Here is a 21,054-nt window from a genome sequence, read left to right as displayed (position 1 = left end):
ATGCCAAGGACAATGCCTGGGAGGGAGCAGGGGCTGCCCTGGTGTCCCGCTGCCCATCTCTTTGATCTCTCCTACTGGGCTGAACTGGTGGCTTCCACCAAAATCCCCACGATGGATTTTGGTTGTTTAGTTGGGTTTTTTTTCCCCCCTCCCATTCTGTGCTGCAGAAAATCCAGAGCAGCATTGCCCCGAAGTGTCAGCACTTTATACAGAGCAAGACCCAACATGCTTCCACAGGCACGGACACACACGCAGGATACAACTTCCAGGACTTATTTATATCCCTGCGCTTCTTTATAGCACTGCAAATCCCCACGGTGGGTTACCAGGTCATAGCAATACCTGCAGCAGAAATACCTCCTTGCCTTAAGCAGCACGTTTTTATCTCAAGACACTATTTGTTTAGTGCATTGTGATTTTAATTCAGCAGATGGTACCAACAGCTGCCAACCCGGCTTCTTATCTCCCTCCTAGCAGGCAGCACTGACCCCATCTGACCCCGAGCAGGGCTCAGCCTGACACCCGTGGCTCTGTGGGTGAGGACATCCCCTGGCAGGACCCCCCCCCAGTGTGGTCTGCACCCAGGCAGCTGTCAGCCAGGCTGGGGAGTCCTGGGACCCAGAGGATGATGCTTCCCTCGCTTCAGGGATGCCTCAGCCCCACTCCTGAGGGTGCTGCTGCCCAGGCCCTGCTGCCCCAAAGCCGGGCAGAGGCTGCCACTTAGTGTCGGAAGGGAGCACGGCTGCTGCAGGGGCCTGGCAGAGCGCCTGCAGTTGGGGACAAGCCACCCCTCTGTTCCTTGGGGGGGTCCCCAGGCTCCTGCTCACACCCCGGGATGCCTGAGCAGCTCCCAGGTAGAGCCCAGCCTTCCCTGAGTGCAGGTGGTCCCATCTAATGGTGGCCCCGCTAATTACTGCTAATGGGGTTTGTGCTCCTCCACCCTCCCTGCCCTGTCTCTTGGGGTGCTGGCAGCCTTCACCCCACTGCGTGACCTCCTGCCAGCCCTGCACCCCGAGGCAGCTGATGAACCCCCTCGCCCCTCCCTGGGCACTGCCCCATCAGCCGCCACCATGTTTTCCAACATCAGCCAAGGCAGCCCCCAGCAGCAACACCCCAGCTGCTCCCCAGCTCCTGCTCGTCAGCTGGCACAGGCACCCCAAAACCCACAGTTTGGGTATCTCTGGCTCCAGCTGCCCTCCTGGACACATTTCTATTTAAACAAGGTGCCTCATATGCCTTTTTCCTAGGGAATGTGGCACCAAGGCACCCAGGGGATGCAGCATCCTGCTGCTCTCCTTGATCTACTGGGTGACTCTGGCAAGCTCTCCCGTGCCTCAGTTTCCCCAGACTGTACGATGGCAAATAAACCCTCCGAGCAGCTCCCGGTGTCTCCTGGCTGCTGGAGCAAAGCTCACTGTCCCTTGGCCACAGGGGGAAACTGAGGCAGGGCACAGCAAAGCAGAGCTGGCTGGTCCTAAGCTGGTCTGTGCTCCCACCACCCTGAGCACACCAGCTGCTGTCATCTCCTGCTCCTTCCCTTCATTACGGCCTGGTTCCCTGGAGACCACGGCAGCAGAACGTCCTTCCCCCGTGACGTTATATTAGCTTAATAGCATTTTTCCACTCCATTTGAGAGGGGAATTTACAATGATCTCCGATTAGGCCTGCCTTGGCAGCACCATACGTCTGCCAACTTGGACTGGCCACCCGAGCTCCCCCTGCCCTGTGCCGGGTTCAAGGGCTGAGGGTGCAAACCAGCCTCTGGCTGCTCATCACCCTGCCACACAAAAGCCTCCAGCTCCCTGCACCCCGTTTCTCACCCATTAAAGAGCTCGGAGCAGGAGGCATGGCTATTCCCACGGCTCTTTTTGCCCACACATCTCACCCTGGTGTTGTTTGTTTGCAAAGGCAGCTGGGCACCAAGGAAGACATCTTGCAAACCCCGCTTGCGGTCCTGCTTGCAAACCCTGCTCACGGTCCTGCCTGCAATCCCCGCCGGCAGCCCAGCAGGCAGGGCAGGCAGAGCCCTTGCTGCGGGCAGCCCCAGCCCTTGCTGCGGGCAGCCCTGGATCTGGCAGCCCCTGCCCTCCGGAGCACCGTGGGCTGCACAGCCTCGGCCCCCTCCTCGCCTGGAGCTGCTGCTGCTCTTCCCTAGCCTCTGCCACAGACGGTTCTGGGATCACTTACCAATTAGTGTGGCCTGCTCATTAAAGCTCATTATCTGCCAGTGTGAACTTGGATGGGATTATGCGGGCTTGGCTGGGGATCAAAATCTTCCTTCTTTCCAATTGCATCCTGCTCAGCCCCCTCGCTCCGGGAGCAGCCCCGCGGCCACACCAGAAGGCTGGGGGATGTGATGCTGCCTTTTAGAAGGAAAAAAAAGCACCCAACAAATTAAGCTGACCCCTCCCCACAGCATGGACAAGTCGCTGCACAGTGCTGATGCTGTGATGGAGCAGGATGACACCGGGGCTCACTGTCTTCCATGGCTTTCCAGGAAGCTGGGGACACACAGGGGGTAAACAGCTGGGTTGTTTTGTCAAACGCTAAATCTCACAGTCAAGTTTACAGCCCAGCAAGTCCAGACTAGGGTTTTCAGAGGCCAGGAGGCAGCTGCAGGTACCGGCATGCCTGCAAGGTCACACTTGCCAACTGTCTGTGGCGCAGCCCGGTGATGGTCCCTTGTGTGCCCAGGCAAATCGCCAGGCATGTCCTGGTCTGGCAGCCCCAGCTGCCCCTGGGCGATGCCCGAGCCACTGGCTGTGCCCATGGGGTTTTGGGCAGCCCCCAGCACCATGAGATACCAAGCTCAGCTCGGCTCCAGGGCACAGAGCTGGCAGCGACTGGAAAATACCAGCTGCCAACCACAGAAATTAGGTTTCTTCTCCATGTGCCACGTTGTTGGAAGGGGCTGGTCTCAGAGGTGTCTTGCCTATTTTCTGGTTTTAATTGCAAGGATAGAGGGGAAAACACAAAACCCTGACAAAAACATTCTTCTCCTACCACCTCAGTGGGTGTTTGAGTTAAATAGATGTTAGAAAACCCAACAGATTACGTGGCCTGGATGGAAACATCTCTGCTCACAGAAGGAGACTTCACTGCACGGGGACTCCTGGCTGTGGTCTGAGCTGGAGGACAAAGCCCTGCGTCCCCATCCTGCCCCACTGCACCCCATGCCATCGGTCTGGGGGTGGCTATGCTGTTATCACACCCATCCCAGCCTCTGCCTGACACAGGGACATCGGTGCCTGGGGGGTGACATGGACCCGAGTCCCTGGGCAGGGATGGGGGCCGTTGCTTCGCTGCCAAGAGGGCCAGTCCTGGGCATCCTGCACCTCCACGGCAAACAAACCAAAGCCTTTCCATGCTGGGAAAATCAATCCCAAATGCAGCCTGGTTTCGTAAGAACCAGGGGCATGGGAGAGGGAGCCCAGGCTTTCCCAATGTCTCCTTTCCCTCTTTCCCAAAGCCGTCCTTCCCCAGAGAGTCACCAGGTCTGGCTTTCATTAGTGAATGAGCCTGTTTTGGTGAATGGCTCTTGTCAATATTGATTAAATTCCATCTTCCCATGTGCAGAGAAATTCTCTTGCGGTCCCTTCAGCGCTACCATCCTAAAATAAATGAGTAACAAGACCCCGTTTAACCCTTCCTTCCTCCTCCAAAAAAAAACCTCCCCAAGGTGAAATCACCCACTAACTGCTCCTTTGTTCATCTCCCGCATGGAGCCACCCAGTAACAAGACAAAAACCCACCAGCCAGTGGAAAGCAGCTGGTCTAAGTTCAAGCCAAACAGCCTCAGCTTGTGCAAGCCAGGGCTTTAGCACAGGCCAAGCTGGGAAGGCTGCGCCTGCATCATTAACAAAATCCCCAGCAAATGCTCCCCGTGGCATCCAACCAGCTCTCCAGGGCTGCAAATTGTGCCCAGGAGCATATTCTTCCCCAGCTCCTCCTTGCCAGAGTGCCTTTCACCACAGACATCAATGTGCCTGCGTTCCACGCTGGCCTGGATTAACTGCCTCTTTTATTGCTGCCAATTACTGGCAGCAACGATGCCACGGGGATGGAGCATGCAAGATGGGTTATCACCTTCCCGGCCCTAATGACGTGAGGTTTTGCAGGCTGCAGTGGCAGCCTCAGCTCCTCATGGAGCAGGGGGGATCAGCCCACAGCCCCCACACCCTGCTTCCCTGCACACCCATCCTTTGCACCCCACTGCTGGATGCTGCAATTGGTATTGTGGGGAGAGCTGCATCCCTGAGCTCTGGCGTGGATCAGGGGAAGCGAAGGTGAAGCCCATCCACGGTGACCCAAAGACCTTCCCGCGCGGGTGGGAGCGGAGGCAGCACGGGGCTGCAGGCAGCAGACCACACTCGGCTGCTGCTGAATGCTCTGAGGCTTCACACTGTGAGAAGAATGAGCAGATAATAGGATTTTCCGTCTCTTCAAAGAGTGTGTGAGCCAGGCCCCTGTGCTGTGCGGCACCCTGGGAAGAGCCACCGGGAAGATCCCGCACCTCCCGCCCAGCCCCGAAGCCACAGGGATGCTCCCAGCTGTGGAGCAGCCGCAAGTGGGGATGGGGGACCCAAGTCCTTCGAGGGCACAAGGGCACCACGGGGTTTATTGCTGCTGCTCCCAAGGGGAGGCAAGAGGATGCCAAACCCTGGCGATGCCACGCCAGGAGCCAAAGGAAAGTTCAGCCGCCTCTGCCGGCCACCCCGACATGGCGTGTTTTCGCCAGGAACAGCTGCTCTGCTGGAAAAGCTAACGGGAAAGCAGACAGCAGGCTTTCCACTTCATGCTTATAACAGCCAGGACACGCACACATCGCCACACCGAAGGCATGAAATACTCACACCTCCTCTTCTGCACACATACTCTGGCACCAGCCTGGGGCAGAGCAGCCGCCCCCGGCGAGCCTGGGGTCCCTCGGCCCCGGCCACCACGCAGGGGCAGCCCAGGGACCATCTGGAAGCTCATTTGAAGAGCTCCCACGTCCCTGCGTCCCTGCTCCATTTCTCCTCGGATGGCTTATCAGCAGTGACTTTCCCGACAGCAATCGATAGAAAACATTTTATCGCCTTCCCAGGCGGCAGGATCCTTGGAGTGGGTCTGATTTCTGTTTCTATGGTGACATCTTCCGGGCTTGTGAAAGATCTTGCCTTTCTTGGTTGTCGTTGGGTGGTGGAGACGGGGGGTGGAGGGGGGCTGGTGCTATATTTTTTGTTGTTGTAGGTTTTGCTTTTTTTTTTTTTTTTTAATACCATTTTCAGCGTAACAAGGAAGTCGCCAGCCAGACAAACGCGATGCCCGCAGCTTACTCGCAGCACTGCTGCTCGCTGGGAGGGGCCCCAGGGCAGCTTTCATCCCCAAAACACGCCGCAGCCTCTGAAACCTATTGAGGCTCGAGTGCACGTTGGCTTGGTCCGGGCCTGTCTCCCTCTTTCCCTCACCCCTGTTCCCCTTCCCACCCCTCCGGGCTTCTCCTGCCAGGCCTGGAAAAAGCCACTCGACCACACAGCAGGGATGGCCTCAAGCACAAGTGACTGCTCGGGGCGTTTTGTAGTGCAGCTTATTTTGCTACTCAGCTCTGCTCCCTCCTCCCTCTCCTTCCTTTTTTCCTCCTGCCACCTGCTTTGGCAGTGGAGGAGGGGGTTTGCCACACAGCCCCCCACCACCAGGCCCTGCTCTGCCAGCTGCAGTGGCCCTGGGACCCGACCAAAGGGGCAAGGAGGAACGCAGGGAGGTTGATGGATCTCTGCCATCTCCTGCATGCAAACAGCCCAGTGCTTTTGCTCAGTTATCTGCACCTGAGGATCTCACTGACTGCCTAATTAATGTCTGCGCGGTTCCCTCTCATTAGAGCTCCCTTTACCCCATGAATGGCATCACCTCCCACCGCCTGCCCCTGCCAAAACAAGTCCCCATGCTCCACCTGGAAACCACCCTCCTCTGGGAGATGGATGGATGGATGGATGGATGGATGGATGGATGGATGGATGGATGGATGGATGGATGGATGGAAGGATGGAAGGATGGATGGAAGGATGGATGGATGGATGGATGGATGGATGGATGGATGGGTGGATGGATGGAAGGATGGATGGATGGATGGATGGGTGGATGGATGGATGGATGGGTGGATGGGTGGATGGGTGGGTGGATGGATGGGTGGGTGGATGGATGGGTGACCTCTCATGTCCAGAGGTGTCTGTGCTGATGCATTTAGCAAATCAGCCCCTGGCTCTTTGGCCCTCACAGCTCAGGGACCCAAAGGAGAGCCCCTCTCCTCCACCACTGTGTCCCCAGCAGGGCTGAGCCCATGTTCCTTACTGCAAAGGGAGCAGATGCCCGGCTGAGGTGGATGTACCCCAGGCTCTAGCTTCCCAAAAGCCTGATTGCATTCAGCACGCAGCAACCTCGAGAAGTGGAGAAACATGAGGGAGCCAACACCCCTGTGCATCTCCTGGCGTGACACCGGCCGTGCCTCCTGAGCCGGGATGTGCTGTGAGGGCTGGCCCAAGGGCAGGGACTGGCGCTGAGCAGCCAGGAAGGCCAAGTTGCCAGTCCAGGTTGCCAGAGGTGGGTTTGAAAGGCATTGCCGGCTTGGCAACACTCTGCCCACACCTCTCCCGTAACAATCAAGCGGCACCTCTCTATTTAGTTAATGTTTCTCAGTGGCACAGCCTTCTGCCTGCACAAAAATAAATAACTAAAATAAACCAGTGTCGTCTTTTTTTTTTTTTTTTTTTAATAATGGGAAACTCCAAAGCTCAGAAAGTTGGAACCGCATCCTGGTGTTAAGTGATAGCGGGGGATTACTCCTTGCATCGGGCACAGACCCAAAGCACTTAAAAGCAAGGGCAGGAATGGCTAATGTGGGCCTGCCATCACCTTACCCAGCAAAGAGAAACGCACCGCCTGTGACACTGATCAAAACCCTGCATATTTCATCTCAACACAATGCCCTTATCTTTGACCCAAAATAAAAATTATTCCTTGCTCAGCAGTCTCAAAATACAAAATTATCTACGCGTGCATTAATGCCATGTATCAATCAACTTCAAATGCAAATCCACCGAGCGTTTATCCCTAATTTTACCATAAAAGGATGGTTACATGCCAAGCACCTCACTCAACATTATTCTAGGGAACAGCAGTTACGATCAGCAAATCTTCTCTTGGCCATTGACAAATACTTGGATCCTCAGCTTCCTCTAATGGAAACAATCTGGCCGGTTCTTGAGAAAGGGCAAACCACGGAGGCCAGGAAGGAGAGCAGCACGTTCTCTTCTCTCCCCCTTTTTGCAGCCTCCCTCCCAAAAAACCTCTTCAGATCTGGAAGCCGGTGCAGGGATGGGTGCTGGGCGGAAGGAGAGCGGAGCCGGCTGGGAGCTCGGGTGGGAGCAGAGAGACAAACCTCTCTTTGCTCTCCGTGCAAGGGTGGTGGGGAGAGGCTGCAACCCTTCCCTGCTGTCAGCAGTGCTGCTCAAAGGGAAGCCCGTTTGCTAGGACCTGCGGAGGGTAATTAGGGATTTGCAGGGCTGGGCACATTCTGCAAGTCTTTTCCTTTTTAAAGAAATGGGGGAGCGTGGTGGGAAAAGGCGCTGTACAAGCGAAAGGAAAACACCAGGGAGCGCTTAAAGAAATGGCAAAGCGCGGATCAAAACCAGACCACATGAAATGTCTTTCCAGGTGACTGTGAGGCTGCTGCAGGGCATGCAGACGGACAGACAGCAGTGCTACCGCAGGGCCGTGACAAATATCAGTAAGAGCTCTGGAAAGGCTAAAAGTCCTTGGGCACATGCCACACTCCAGCCGTGAGGAGCAGGAGAGCCCCCTCAAGCGGGTTTGTCCCACTGCCGCCACCAGCAGCTTCACTGCCAGACACAGGGTTTAACGAATTCCCAGCCTGATCCGCTTGGGCAGCTCCTGAGTCCTGCTCACAACCCTGGGACCAGTCCCTGGCAGTGCCGGGAGGGTGGCACACAACGGGTCCATCTGAATTTCCGCCCCGCGCGCTCAAGGAACAATGGCCCGTGTGTCCCTCGGAGGCTCCTCCTGCCGCACGCGGCCGCAGCCGCCCTCCAAACACTCTCCCTCTTGTTCGCTTTGGCCGGGGAAGCGGCGGAGCAGCAGGTATTTCCTGCCATCGGCCGCCATCCCTGCCTGGCCGGCCTCACAGGGGGACACGCTGCTCGAGCCCACGTCCCTGGGACCCCCAAGGGTCCTGACACCCCTCGGGGACAAAGCCGGGACCCACAGAGGTTGCTGTCCCTCAGCGGGCAGGTGGCCCTGCTCCAAAGGGACACGAGCAGCTCGATGCAACTGCCCCCCCCCTCCCCCCGTGTACATCCTGCTGGAAAAGATTTCTCTTCTGCGGGTTCCAAGTCCCAGAGAAAATGAGGCTAAAAAACGTGCAAAACGCTGTTTTCGCTTCGTTTCCTTTGTGCGTTTCACAGCGTGTTCTGCAAACAGGGCACTTCCTCATAGTTTCGCTTTGGCTCTCACGTTCGGGAATAAGAGAGAGGCTTTTATTTTAATAGGAAAACAGGATTATAAATTAGCAGCTGGGCTGCGAGAGCCCAGAACCTTCCCGTTAAAATACCTACACGCGTCGCCATGGCCAAAGCCGGGTGTCAGCAGCTGGGACACAAGCAAGGAGGGGTGCTGGGTGCCACCCCTCTTGGTGCAGGGTGCCGGTGGCCCCTCTGAGATGGAAGTGGTTAACCAGCTGTGACCGCTGACCAGCCGGGGATTACATCAGATACCTGATGGAGAGGAAAATCCCAAGCAAGCATTAGGCAGCCGTGCTGGCTGCAGCCAATTTTCCTCGCTTAATATGTTTCCTGCACTCGTCCCCCTCCCTGACCTCGGCTCCTCCTTGGAGCACGTTCAGCCCCAGCCGCGCCACTGAGCAACAGCCAAGGCCAGCGGGACCGCTGCCATTTTGTCCCTCCCCTCGGCTCGGAGGCCAGGGCTCCTGCCATGGCCGCTGCAGCCCCCCCGCTTTCCCCCGGGGCTCCCCAGGAAGCCTGGGGCAGGGTGAGCGGGCAGCACCTTGGGGGGCGTGAGCACCCCGCGTGGGATGGCTGCCGGGGGACGCTGGGGTCGGACGGGTCACCTCCATCCTCTGCCAAGGATGCGTGTCCCAGATTCAGATCCAGATCCAGATCCAGAGGAGGATGTGAACCCGGTTCCAAATGCAAATCCAGATGTGGAGCCAAACGCTGATCCAACTCCTGCGCTTAAATCCAGACCCAAGCGCGGACCCACATGCGCTCCAGCCCCGATCCAAACGCAGAGTCACCTCCAGACACACAGACCCGGAGCCAAACCCGGACCGAAGCCCTGACCCGGCACCCGGTGGGTGGTTCCCCGGTGCCTCACCCTGCCGTGCAGCACCCAGCGGGGTTGCCCTGCACCCACTACCGGTGCCCACCATCTGGTACCCGGTGCCCGGTAGCTGCCGTTCCATGCCCGCCGCCACCCAGCAACCGCCGCCCGGTGCCCGGTGTGTGTGTGTGTGTGTTTTCCGGGTCCCCCCATCCCGCCATGCGCCGTTCCCCCCCCCGCCTCCCCTCCCCCGCGCTACCCGGTGTGACCGGCGCGCTGCCCGGTGTTTACCGGCGGCACTGCGGCGCGGCCGGTAGGTGTCGCCGCCGTCGCGGGCAGGGCGGCGGGCGCGCGTGCACTTCCGACGGCGCTCGGTCATGCCCCCGACTTTCCTCCCCTCCCTCCCTCCCTCCCGGCGCCGCGCGGGGCTCCCGCCCGCTGACACCGCCGAGGCGGTTTCGCACGGCGCGGCGGAGAGCGGCGCGGCCGCCCGGGGATGGCCGCCGGGGCCGCCTCCGCCCAGCGCCGCCGCTGAGACGCAGCGGGGCACGGCCCGGCAGGTAAGAAGCGCCGGTTACGACTCCGGTGTGGCGGTGGTAGGAGGCGGGAGGCGGGGGGGGGGTCCGGGCTTGGGCCCCGGTTCTGCCCCGCCGAGGCGGGCCCGCGGAGGGGGTGAGGGGGTTTGTGTGTGACAACCGTTGTGTGGCGGGGGGGGGAGAGGGGGTGACCGAGTGTGCCCCGCCGGGGTGCGGAGGGGGGGTGTTGGGGGGGGCCCTGCCCGCCGCCCCCCCGTTACCACCCCGCTTGCTTCGCGTCGCAACGGCGGCAGCAGCCGCAGCTCCCGCCAGGCCCGCGGCATTCCTGGAGCGGCGGTGGCACCGCGGCCCCGCCGTGCTGCCGGCATCTTCCCTTCCCCTTCCCCTTCCCCTTCCCCTTCCCCTTCCCCTTCCCCTTCCCCTTCCCCTTCCCCTTCCCCTTCCCCCTGCATTCCACCCGCGCTCCCATCGCACCGCACTCCCATTTGCAACCTCAGCCCGTTCCGGTCCCCCCCCGCCCCCGCGCCCCGCCTCGACCTCCCTCAAACGCGAGCCTGGCTCTGGCTCGGTGACGTCACGGGGGGGGGTACAGCGAGGGGCTCCCCCCCACCCCTGGCCCTACGGGTGTGCACAACCCGCGGGTGGCCGCGGGGCTCCTGGCTGGTAGCTGAGGATGTAGAGAGGGGGGGGACTTAGTGCATTTGAAGCCCCCCCTGGAGGAAAGCGGGTGGGGACCCCCCAAGCCCTTGTGCTGCAGCTGCTTTTAAGCTGCTAAATTCCAGCTAAATTGCAGCGGGGTGTGTGTGTGTGTGTCCCATTCCCACCACCCCTGGAATTGTGCAGCTGGAACCGAGCAGGGTGATCCCCACGGGGGATCCCAACGGAGATGCTGACCGGCCTCTTCCCCCCCCGGTCCGGGGGTCGGCATCCCCAGGGCTCTCCGGCTGGTGGCAAGGCATCGCGGCTGACGTCGCAGACCTGCCGGAGTTTTTCATTGACGTCAGAACGGGGAGCTGCTGGGGGGTGCGTTCGTTCCCTGCTGCCTTTGACGGAGCGCAATGCCATCCCTTAGATGTGAGCAAATTTGGCTCTAGCAAAAGCTCTCGTGGCCACTGGTTCCTGCCTGCTCTCCCTGTGGCTACGAGCGGTGCCCGGGCTGGTTGCCCTCAGGTGACCTCCCAAAGTGTTGTTTTGGAGGAACAAAAACAACAGTGGGGGGGTTTTGCATGGGGGGAGCGCTCCCAAGGCCCTGTGCAAGCAGAGGGGGGGCATCTCTGGTGATGCTGGCACCCTCTGAGGGCTCTGCCAGCTCGTGTGCGTCACCGGGGCCTCCTCAAGGGTCCAGAAATGATTTTCTGTTGGGTTCTGGGACTTTGCAGAGCGCTCCTACCCCGCAGCCGCCTTCCCTGAGGTGGCAGCTCATGTTCCTCAAGTGGGCAAGCAGTGCTGTGGTGGCCCTGCAGATGTGGGTGCTGTCACCTGTGCGTCGGTGGGAGAAGGTGGGGGGACCCGCGGGGGGCGAGGCAGAGGCTGGCTGTGCATGGTGGCCCAGCGCTGAGACCGCATCTCCTGGTGTCTGTCACTGGCTGATGAAAATGGACCTCGAGCTGCTGGGGGATGGAGTGGAGAAGGATGGGAAGAAGCCAACTGAGATGGAGAAAAGAACACGTTCCCCCCGAGCGCTCTTCCCTCCCTGTTCCCTGCGGGATCAAGGTGTGCCTTGAGGCATAGCGAGAGCTGTTTTGGTTAGGGGGGAGGGTTCAGCGTGGGTCTGTGTGTGGGGCTCAGAGCCCAGGCTGGGGGCACCTGCACCCTGAGCAGCAGCTCTGCAGCCCGCGGCCGTGTGAAGTTCAAGGCAGGAAGTGAGAAATAGAAAAACAAAATAAACAAATAAAACCCCCACCACTGGTAGAAACTGCTGGGGAGATTTAGGGATGTGCTGCGGAGCCCAAAAGCAGCGTGCATCCTCATTCTGATGAGGAGCTGCCCGTGCCGGGGACCGCAGACCCACCTCTCCTCTCCCGGCTCTGTCTCCTCTGCAAGCCCCAGGGAACAATTGCATACAGAGTGCTTCGTTTCAGAGCCGCCACAGTCATTTCAGAGACCTTTTAGGCAGGAAAAGTGCTCTGTAGCGTGTAATTTGAAGGCTCTGCTCTGAACCTTCACTGTCGCTCTGCTAAATGATCCTCTGCTCTTCCAAACCTTTGCTGCCTGGAAACCAGCAGCAGTGACCTGGTTCCTGGCCTCTCTCGGTCCCTGGTCTCCCTTCAGCCCCGTGCTGAGGTGAGGGGAGTCACGGGTTGCAAGGAGCAGCCCTGGGTGTTTCTCTGTCTTGCATGGGGCCTCTCAGACGTCAGAGTCCTGTGAGATTTCAGCCAGTCTTAATCATCTCTCGCCTCTGCCTGAGCTGCAGAGGTTGTCACAGCTCGCTAAGGATTTTTCAGCCTGGAGGGTCGAGTCTTGTGAGGGCTCTGCAGGAAAATCTAGGGACCCCGACTGATTTTCCCCCGAAATGGGGGAGCTGCAGAATTTTCTGTAGTGTCCCTCAGGCTCGACAGCTCATGGCAGGCAAGGACGGTTTGTTCTGGCGTCAGAGGAAACGGCACAACTTTGGTTTAACTGATGGAGCCACGCTGCAGCCTCGCCGGAGGCACGGCGAGCTGAGCCCGGAGGGGACGGGCCATCAGTTAGCCAGGGAGCGTGATATCACCGGGGGTTTCCTCACCCTCGTCTTTCCTCCTGCCCATCCCAGCACAAGTTGCCCTAAAACTTTTGTCGGTTGGAGGCACACCTGCAGGAACAGAGCGAGCTGCGGGTTTCCTCTCGCCGTGGGCGCTGCCTGCCCTGCCAGATGCAGGCAGGGCTTTGAGTTCCCGGCAGCCGGGCTGTGCAGGCAGCTTGGCAGCGAGGCGCAGGCAAAAGGAAAAGGATGGGGAGAAGGAGAAATATTTGCACGTGAAGGGTTGGGCTGTCACCATCTCGGCCTGTTCCCGGCTGGTCCGATCCGGTGCTGCAGCAGCACAGCGGCTGGCACCGTGCAGGCACGCACACGTCTCCTCTTGCCTCGCACGGCTTCGCGCTGCTTTGGATACGCTCCTGGTTTCCGCCGAGGCAGGGAGAGTCCCGGTGAAGGCGGATTTATGCACGTCACCGGATCAGACACGCGGTCAGGGCAGTAGGAAACAGTCTTGAGTCCGTCCTATCGGGTTGGATCAGCCGTGCCAGGCGGATACCTGGATCTAACCTGCTCTTAAAAACTGCCAGCGCTAGGGACCTCACCCTGTCCCCAGGCGATTGCTGCCACTCACTAATGACAGACTTCCAGCAATGCAACTTGGCTTCCGCTGCATCCTATTCCCCGCAGCAGGGCACGAGGCAGAGGAAAGGCAGTTTCCCTTTCCCTTCTTCACCTCTTGGAGGGATGCTCCGCAGCAACAGCCCTTCCGAAGACCGGCAGGATGCATCCCAGCTGGGGTGGAGGGGAGCAGCATCGTCCTGCTGGCATTGTGTCCCACCACCTGCCCGAAAACACACTCAAAATCCACCTGCCCGCTGCTCAGCACCGTGTGGATTTGGGATTTTCCCCAGGAGGGCTCGTACAGCTGCTGGGGGCAGCGAGGCTTTCGCCCCAGGCCCGGTGCGGAGGAGGAGGAGGGAGGCAGGTGCAGGCGCTGGGGAGCCGGCGTCACGGCCGAGCGCAAAGAGCCGGCTCCGAGCAGCGGTCGCCACCTGCGCTTGCCAGCGCCCAGACATCAAAAACTACACGTCCCAGCAAGCCGAGGGCCACCGCCAGCCGTGCAAGATGGAGAGCAGCTTCCTAGGGCTGGAGGTCACCCCCGGTCCCCGGCAGGAGGGTGGGCATCGCTGCGGGGAGGTCTCTCTGCTGCGGGAAGGCGGCCACTCGGTTTTTGCTTTGGTTGCACGGCCTACTTTTGAGAGCTGGAATATGCTCAAAGATGGGCTTTCCGAGTTGCTTTTTTTGGTTTTGTTTTGTTTTAAATGACAGCATTTCCCCTTTAAATTTACATCTCTAGCTGGGGAACACAGAGCCTGGTGAGAGAGGGAGTGTGAGACTTTTATAAAAAGAACGAGTCGGGTTTTATTATCCCTTTGAGACGAGCAGGGAAAATCTATACCGAAGGCATGAAATAGCAATAAAAATGGACTTTTTGCCAAAGCAAAATTAATTGAGTGAATCTCAGTCCTCAAGCCTGAGCTCTGAGAGGCTTATGAGTTGGATATGAACCACGCTGCCCCCCTTCCAGCCTCTCATCCCCCAAGGAGGGGAGGCAAAACCTCCCTCCGGTCCTCAGTGCCGAACAACAAAGCGTGATGTGATCAGTGCACAGGAGCAAAGGGACTCGTGCTTGGGACACAGATATCCCCACAGCTTGAGGGGCTGGGGTGGCCTCCAGCCCTGATGGTCCCCAGAGCACGGACCTTCTCCAGGTCTGTTGGCTTGGGGACCTGCTCCGGTGACGTGAACACAATGCTGGTGATCGTTCGGTGGTTGCCGCTCTTCACCATCATCATCAGTCACGGCGTCCCACCTGGATTGCGGATTTGGGGGAGACCAACAAGAGAAAGGAAGAAAGCTGGACACAGGCTCGTTGAACCCGCTCGGGAAGCCAGGAGAAGAACCTGCTGTCTTATCCTGGCCTGAACTTGCACTTATTAACCGTTTTCCTCCCTCATCTCTGCTTCCTGCTCCTTCCCCCTGCTGAGGTCTGGCTCTCCAAGGTGCTTTCTGGGCAAAATCTTCACAGAAAAGGAAATGCCCCTCCTAGGTTTTGTTCGTCTGGATGTACACGTGCAGTGGCACCAGCTCCACTGTCCCCTTCTTGGGGTGGAGGATGGCAGGAGGAGCAGCCAGACAGAACAGCAAGCGGAAAGACGGCTTCTTTTCAGCAGATGCTGCAAAGAGGACGAAGCTGCATAAACCTCCCGAGTCCACCAGAGAGACAGAGATTAAATAGCGAGAGGGCTGAGAGGCAGCTCCAGGCAGGAGAAGGAAGGAGAAAAAAGGAAAATGGGGGTGGAAATAGGATTGGAGAGGGGAACTGGGGAGAGGAGTGTTGGTTTGAACAGGAATCTCCTCCCACTTGATGTCTCCCCTCCAATTCGGAGGGCCTAGATTCAGTGCCATAAAAATATAGCCCTTTTCAATCCCTTATCTTGCAGGAGCAGAAACAATTGGCCTGCAAAGAAGGAGAAAACAATCTGTTTGACTGACAAACAAAAACACATTTCTGCACAAAAGGAGGAGGAGGAAGAGGCAGCTGTCTGGCTGCTGCTTCGGCTTTTTTCCTTTCCCCTCCCTCTCCTGTCCCCTCGCTGATGGTGTCGGAGCGGAGCCACTACCCTTGCCAGCAAAACACCCGCCGTTCTGACTGGCTGAGTTCAATGTCAGGCTCCTGCAGCAAATGTCATTGTCCGCCCCGCTGTCACCAGCCACTGTGGAGAGGCACAAGCCCTGCCGTGATGCCCTCCTGGGGACAGCACGGGGAAAGGTGGTACCCTGAGCAGCAGTGGGGCAGAGCCCGGCTGCCGGGAGAGGCACCCGTTGGGTGCCAGAGACAGAAACTGATGCTCAAGAGAGAGGGACAAAGGCCAGCGGCTGAGTTGGGGACAGAGGGGACGCAGGAGATCCCTTGTCGGGGGACCTTGGGGAAATTCAGCTGGATTGTGGGCGATACGCTGATATTGCAGCATGTGGGCAGCATCACTGGAGCACCTGAGTGCTGCAACTGGAGATACTGCTGGAGCCTCGGCCATCTCCAGAGTCAGCTCTGTGCCTCGGTTTCCCTGTCTGCAAAGTCAGCAAGATCACACGTAAATGCTGTGAGAGAGCTGGGGCATAGAAGTGCCCTGTGCGCCTTAAGTCGTTATCCCAGCAAATTGTTATCCCAACAAATCGTTATCCCTAAAAAATCATTACGGCAACCACTGTACTAGCCAAATTGGCACTGGGGGGAATCCGTTGGACAGGCAGGAGCAGAGCCCGTGGGATCTCAGCAGTTCTCCATCTCTCCAGAACAAACTCCTCACTCGGAGGCTTTTTAAAAAGAAAAAGCAACTGATTTTCCCCAGGCGGTTCCCTGACCAGGAGCCGCAGCAGTTTTCTGCCTAGAATGGCCTTCCGAGGGGACTCTGCGCTGCGGGGACACGAAGCAAGCACCCACGCTCCAAACCCAGCCAAATGCAATATCCAGTGCATGCCTGAACCTGGAAAAGCAGGAGGCTGGAGCAGGATGATCTCTGCAGGGGCTGGTTACTGCTGCTACAGAGGGAATCTACGGTAAATAAAGGGGCACAAGAAGAAAACCCTGAGGCCACCAGGACAGTCTTAATTGCTTTTGATCCCGTTGCTGGTGACCTACTAAAGTCCACTGGAAAGATGATCCTGCACTGGTGGATGGTTCACTTTTTCCTTTTTTTTTTTTTAAGGAGCTTTTTCACTCTGCAGCCAAATAGCAAAATAACATGTAAGAAATTACAGATTCCAGGTGAGCTAATAACAAATAATGACACTCAGTTCCTGAGTGGTTCTCTTGATGCTTTAGTCCAGGCGTATAACAGCCAGGCTTTCCTGTACATACTCAGCCAGGCTTGTTGAAATGCTGGTAGAAATTGATAGAAACATCCTGAATTCAAGTGAATTCAAGAGATCCAGCCTCTGCTTTCTTAGAGTACCACAACAGAAGCTTTGGGGAATATTTGACCTGAAACATTAGAAGAATTTGATTTATTTTTTAAAAAATCCCTGCACCTAAAATGCAGAATTTTCTGCATTTTCCTTTCTTCTTTCATTTCAAAGGAAGATGAGAGGAACCATCTCTCCACACATCAAACTGCAGGCAAAAGAAGATACAAAAGACGACTGGACTCCTTTTACAACTTTGGCGCTTGACTTTCCTCCCCAGAAGGGGAAGATGCATTGTCAGCCCGTCTTGTGATCGGGCTGTAACCTTTTGTTACCCTGATAAACGTCAGCTGACCAGGCTGGGATGTAAAAAAGCTCCATCTCTACCAGGCCGTTGCTGCGCTGCCTTGCACACAGTATTTGGGCAGGAAGAGGCCCAGCATCTCCCTGCCTGAGTGGTGTTTGCAGACTTTGCCCGGTGTGGGCAGGGACGCGCAGGCAGCGATTGCAAGAGCAGGTTTTCTCTGTGCTGAAGTTGGTGGCAGCACCCTTCAGGGACTGTGGTTCCCAGTGTACGATGCTCCAGCCTGGGCTGAAGGGATCGTTGCTGGGGTGGGTGATCTGCAGAGAGTCTGTGCACCAGAGAGGAAAAAAACAGCGTTATTGAAGTGTCACGGCTGGACCCTACCATCAGTGCTGCTCAGGGGCACTTGTTCCCTTCCATCTCAGCAGTGTCACGATTGGGCCGCGTCCTCTGCAGCCACCTGCCTGGCTTCCCTGTGCTGGTGCCTTCTCCCAGCTCCTCCATGCCCTCCTGTGGGCCCCGAGGTCCTCCAGCACCCTGTCTCCTTCTTTACTTCTGCCCCCCAAATTCTCCCTGCCTTCTCCCTTTAGCTCCTCCCTCCCAGCTGGACCCCGCTGACAGAAGAGCAAGCCTGGTGAGGGCTTGGCCTCCACGCTCAGTGCTGGTAGATGCAATGCAAAGCTAATGCTGTGATAAAGCTAATAAAGACTCGGAGTTTGGCTCCCAAGCAAAAAAAGGCCATTCAGGTTTTAGCAGACGCCTGCTTCTCTGGTCCTGCATGCTGTGAGCATCCCTGGCCATGGGAGCAGCTCTCAGGGTGAAGCCAGTTTGGCTCAGCCCAGGGCTTGAGGACAGGTGGCTGAGATGGGTTGGGATGTGGTGAAGCCCAGGCTCTCAGCTTCAGACCCTGCAGATGTCTGGATGCTCGCAGTCTCTGGCCGGCGGGACGGTATTTCCCGTTGCGGAGCCAGCATTTGGTGAAGCAGCATCCACCGGTGTTCTATCCAGACCTAGCTGGGACCTCTCCTTTCCCTGCAGCTGCCCTGCTCGCCAGCCACACACAGGAGGAGAGCAGACATGTCCCACCCCTTCTACCAGTCGCAGTCACGCAGTCCCGTACTCATCCTCGATGTTACTCTGCACTAGCTCCTCTTCGGATTTGGCCAGCGTGTGCCAGGGCTATGCGCCTCTTCTCTACAGCTGCTCCCTGCTCAGCTGCGTCACCCAGAGCATCCCTTCCTCCTGCCTGGGGTTGCTTTGTACATCCCATTTCCCAAGTTATTTCGCCCTGATTTATACTAGGTCACGGGCGTGTGGACCCTTGCTTGCCCGTGGTAGCACAGCCTCTTCGATTAGGTGTATTTCCAAGCATGACTTCCATCTGTCCGTCAGTCGCTATAGCTAATTTCTGCAGCATTTACAGCCATACAGGGGCATCGTTTCTATGTAATAATCGCTGATGGTAGCAGGACTGTGATAAATTATCTATTCCATGCATTTCACCTCTTTTCTATTCACAAATTGTTCGTGATTTTTTGTAGTTGCATTAAGTATTCAAAGTGACTGCGATTTCCACCATTGTATTCATTATTCAAAATTGTTCTCCAGATAATTTCTGCAAATAATCCACGGTCTTCACTCTTTTGTGAATACTCGGTCTCAAGAATGAGAGTTGTTTTAATTGGGATCTTACATCACATGGTGGATTTTGGCTTCCCGATTGGGCAGACTTAATTTTTAGACTTGAGGTTTGGGGAGGGAACTGTTGCAATTAAGAATTTGAAATTCATTTTCTTCCAATATCTTCTGTTGCCGCTTAAAATTAACAGTCTGTCTTGTCTTTTTTTTTTTTTTCCCCCCCTTCAAGGCCAAAAATCCCTGCCGGTAACTTGTTGGCAAGAAACACTTGGAGAATATAAACAAAAAGGTGGCACCAAAACAGCTAAATTTAACATATCTAAAAACCGGAGTGATGATTCACGGTGGTTTGTTTTGTATTATTCGCCTCACTCTGGTAAAAATAATGATCAAAATAATTTAGAAACATAAGAAGTCACATAGCAAGGGGACATTTATAGCAGTTGGTTTCATAAAATCTTCCATCGACGGCTCTCTGTGTGCCGGAGAAACATCCTGTGGGCTGGCCGGCGTGTGGCGGGGAGTTGGTACCCTGGCCCTGCTCGATGCTCCGGCCGCGGGCTGAAGCTGCTGCCGGCGGGGTGGAGGGGAGGGAAGCAGCGAGCAACCAGCCTGGCTCCCCATACTGCCTTGATCTGCACCCGCAGCAGACAAGACTCCGGTTGTCTCGCACAGAGCTCGACTCCAGGCAGAGGGTGACCGTAAGTGACTTGCCCAAGGTCACACTCCAGCTCCCTGGTTCAGCTCGAAATAGCTCCAAGGTCTCCTGATCCCCCCCCACCCCGGCCCCCAGCAGCCCCCTCCCGCCGCGAGGCGAGACGGAAAGGTGCAGAGTTCAGATGTTTTCTCTAACCAACAGCCTGGCTCCTGCCACCTCTCGTAAAACCTCCTTGGCTCTATTTTCTGCCCCCCCCGCCCCTGCCATCGGGCTGAGTCAGTGGGGCCCCACCCGTCCCCCCCTTAATAGCACGGGCTCCCGTGGCATATTTATGCCTCCAAAGTGGAGCGTTGTGCTGGCGTTCCTGTTCGTGCGGCACCCGCAAACCCCGGCTGCTCGCTTCCACCAGCTGCTACTGCCGATTTCCCTTAAAAATAAAACCCCTCTAAAGGTACAGCAGGGACACCTTAAATGCAGAGCTGTGGCGTGCAGTTAATCATATCCTCTTAACGGGTTTATTCGCTCATTAAATATTTAAGACTCGTTTCTCTTTATCAATAGTGTGGAGGCGTGCAGGCCCCGGTGCAAAGATTTATGCACACAATAGGATCGGTGCATTTAGATTTGTTTGAAGGGATCCGAGAGCCATTTAAAACTCGACCGAGGGGGCCGGTTTCTGCTGCTGCTGTTTTCCTCCAGTGAGGTTTCTGCCTCCTGACTGCGGTTGGGAGGGGAGGTTGGAGGGTGCAGGCTGACGGCTGCCTCCAATACCCCCCCTGGTTGCTTTTGTAATAGCTGTGCCCCTTTTTGAGGGATGCTGAGGTCTCGGAGGGGGCTCGATCGTGCCTGGCATGAGTGTCCTGTAGCGATGAGGATGGTCCGTGGAAAACACGGCGTGTGGAGGCAGGACCTGGTGCTGGGAGCAGGGTGGTGGAAGCGGCATTTTGATCCCCGCTTCCCACCGCTGTCTGTGGGAAGAGCTTTGCTGTTGCGGCTCAGATGTGAATTCCAGCTCGTCTGGCGCCATTCGGGAGCCGTCATGCAGGTGCAACATCTGTTGTTCTCCTCTTATTACCTGGGCTCTGCTCTTCACGCAGGTGTAAGAGCCGTGGTGGCCTTCTTGGTTCATGGGATGGGGGGGTACACCAAACCCACACCATCACCTTGATCCTGCCTTCCCGTTCGTCTCATCATCCTCCCCCCTGCCCACCACAGCTCACCACCCCAGACCACCACCCAGAGCCTCCAGTCTTCATCCAGTACCCACCATTTCCCACCCTGCCCCATGCCTGGTCCCCAGTCCCTACGCGGGGCTGCCAGCTGCTGCCAGATGTGTTGCTCACCCTCTGTGCAGGGAGGTGGTTCCTCCTGCCGGTGTGCCCCCCGCTAGCGTGTGTGTGTACGCCTGTTCCCCAAGCTCCGAGGGCTGCGGGTTGCAACCTTGCGCTGGAGCGATGGGGGGGCCTGGGATGGGGCCGGGAGCCTGACTGCGCATCCGATGCAGTTGCACAATGTGACCTGTACCCGTCCTTCCATCGAGCGCGTTGCCGGAGCTTGCAGGGACAGCAGGTCTCGGCACGCAGGACTCTATCACCGTCTCAGCGGCCTCTGCTTAGATCAGGAGGGAGCATCTCATGCCAAGACCTGTCCTCCCCAGCCTGCAGCTTGGAGTCAGAGATGGCAGCAGCTGACACCCATTTTTTTGGCCCCCCGTGGCATCCCGGCGGGTTCTTCCTGCAGCTTTGCATGCAGCCAGACGTGCCCATTCCAAAAACTCCTCTTCGGGAGGTGCTGGGGTGGATAGGGAGGGCGAGTGGCTGCAGTGGCAATAGGCAGAGCTGGCAGCTCCGTCCTGGGGGTGTAAGAAATACCCCGGCTGGATTATTGACAGCCCAGAGCACGGGAAGAGCGTACATGCGTCAGATATTTCCCCAAACCTCTC

General features: G+C 57.3%; 1 protein-coding gene across 2 annotated transcripts in view; it reads left to right on the top strand.

Annotated features, from left to right (window-relative positions):
* Positions 1-9,772: 9,772 nt before the first annotated feature.
* RAI1 (retinoic acid induced 1) overlaps positions 9,773-21,054 on the top strand; it is a 79,312-nt gene continuing 68,030 nt past the window's right edge. The window contains exon 1 of one of the 2 annotated variants that reach the window (XM_074885565.1): positions 9,773-9,893. The gene's annotated coding sequence lies outside the window, so the exon portion shown is untranslated. The remainder of the gene's footprint in view (positions 9,894-21,054) is intronic. The other variant, XM_074885567.1, reaches the window with a different exon arrangement.

This window comes from Strix uralensis, chromosome 16 (assembly GCF_047716275.1).
Source record: "Strix uralensis isolate ZFMK-TIS-50842 chromosome 16, bStrUra1, whole genome shotgun sequence".
NCBI classification, from domain to species: domain Eukaryota; kingdom Metazoa; phylum Chordata; class Aves; order Strigiformes; family Strigidae; genus Strix; species Strix uralensis.
Note: the sequence above shows the minus strand (reverse complement) of the source record. Positions and strands in the feature narration are given on the sequence as shown.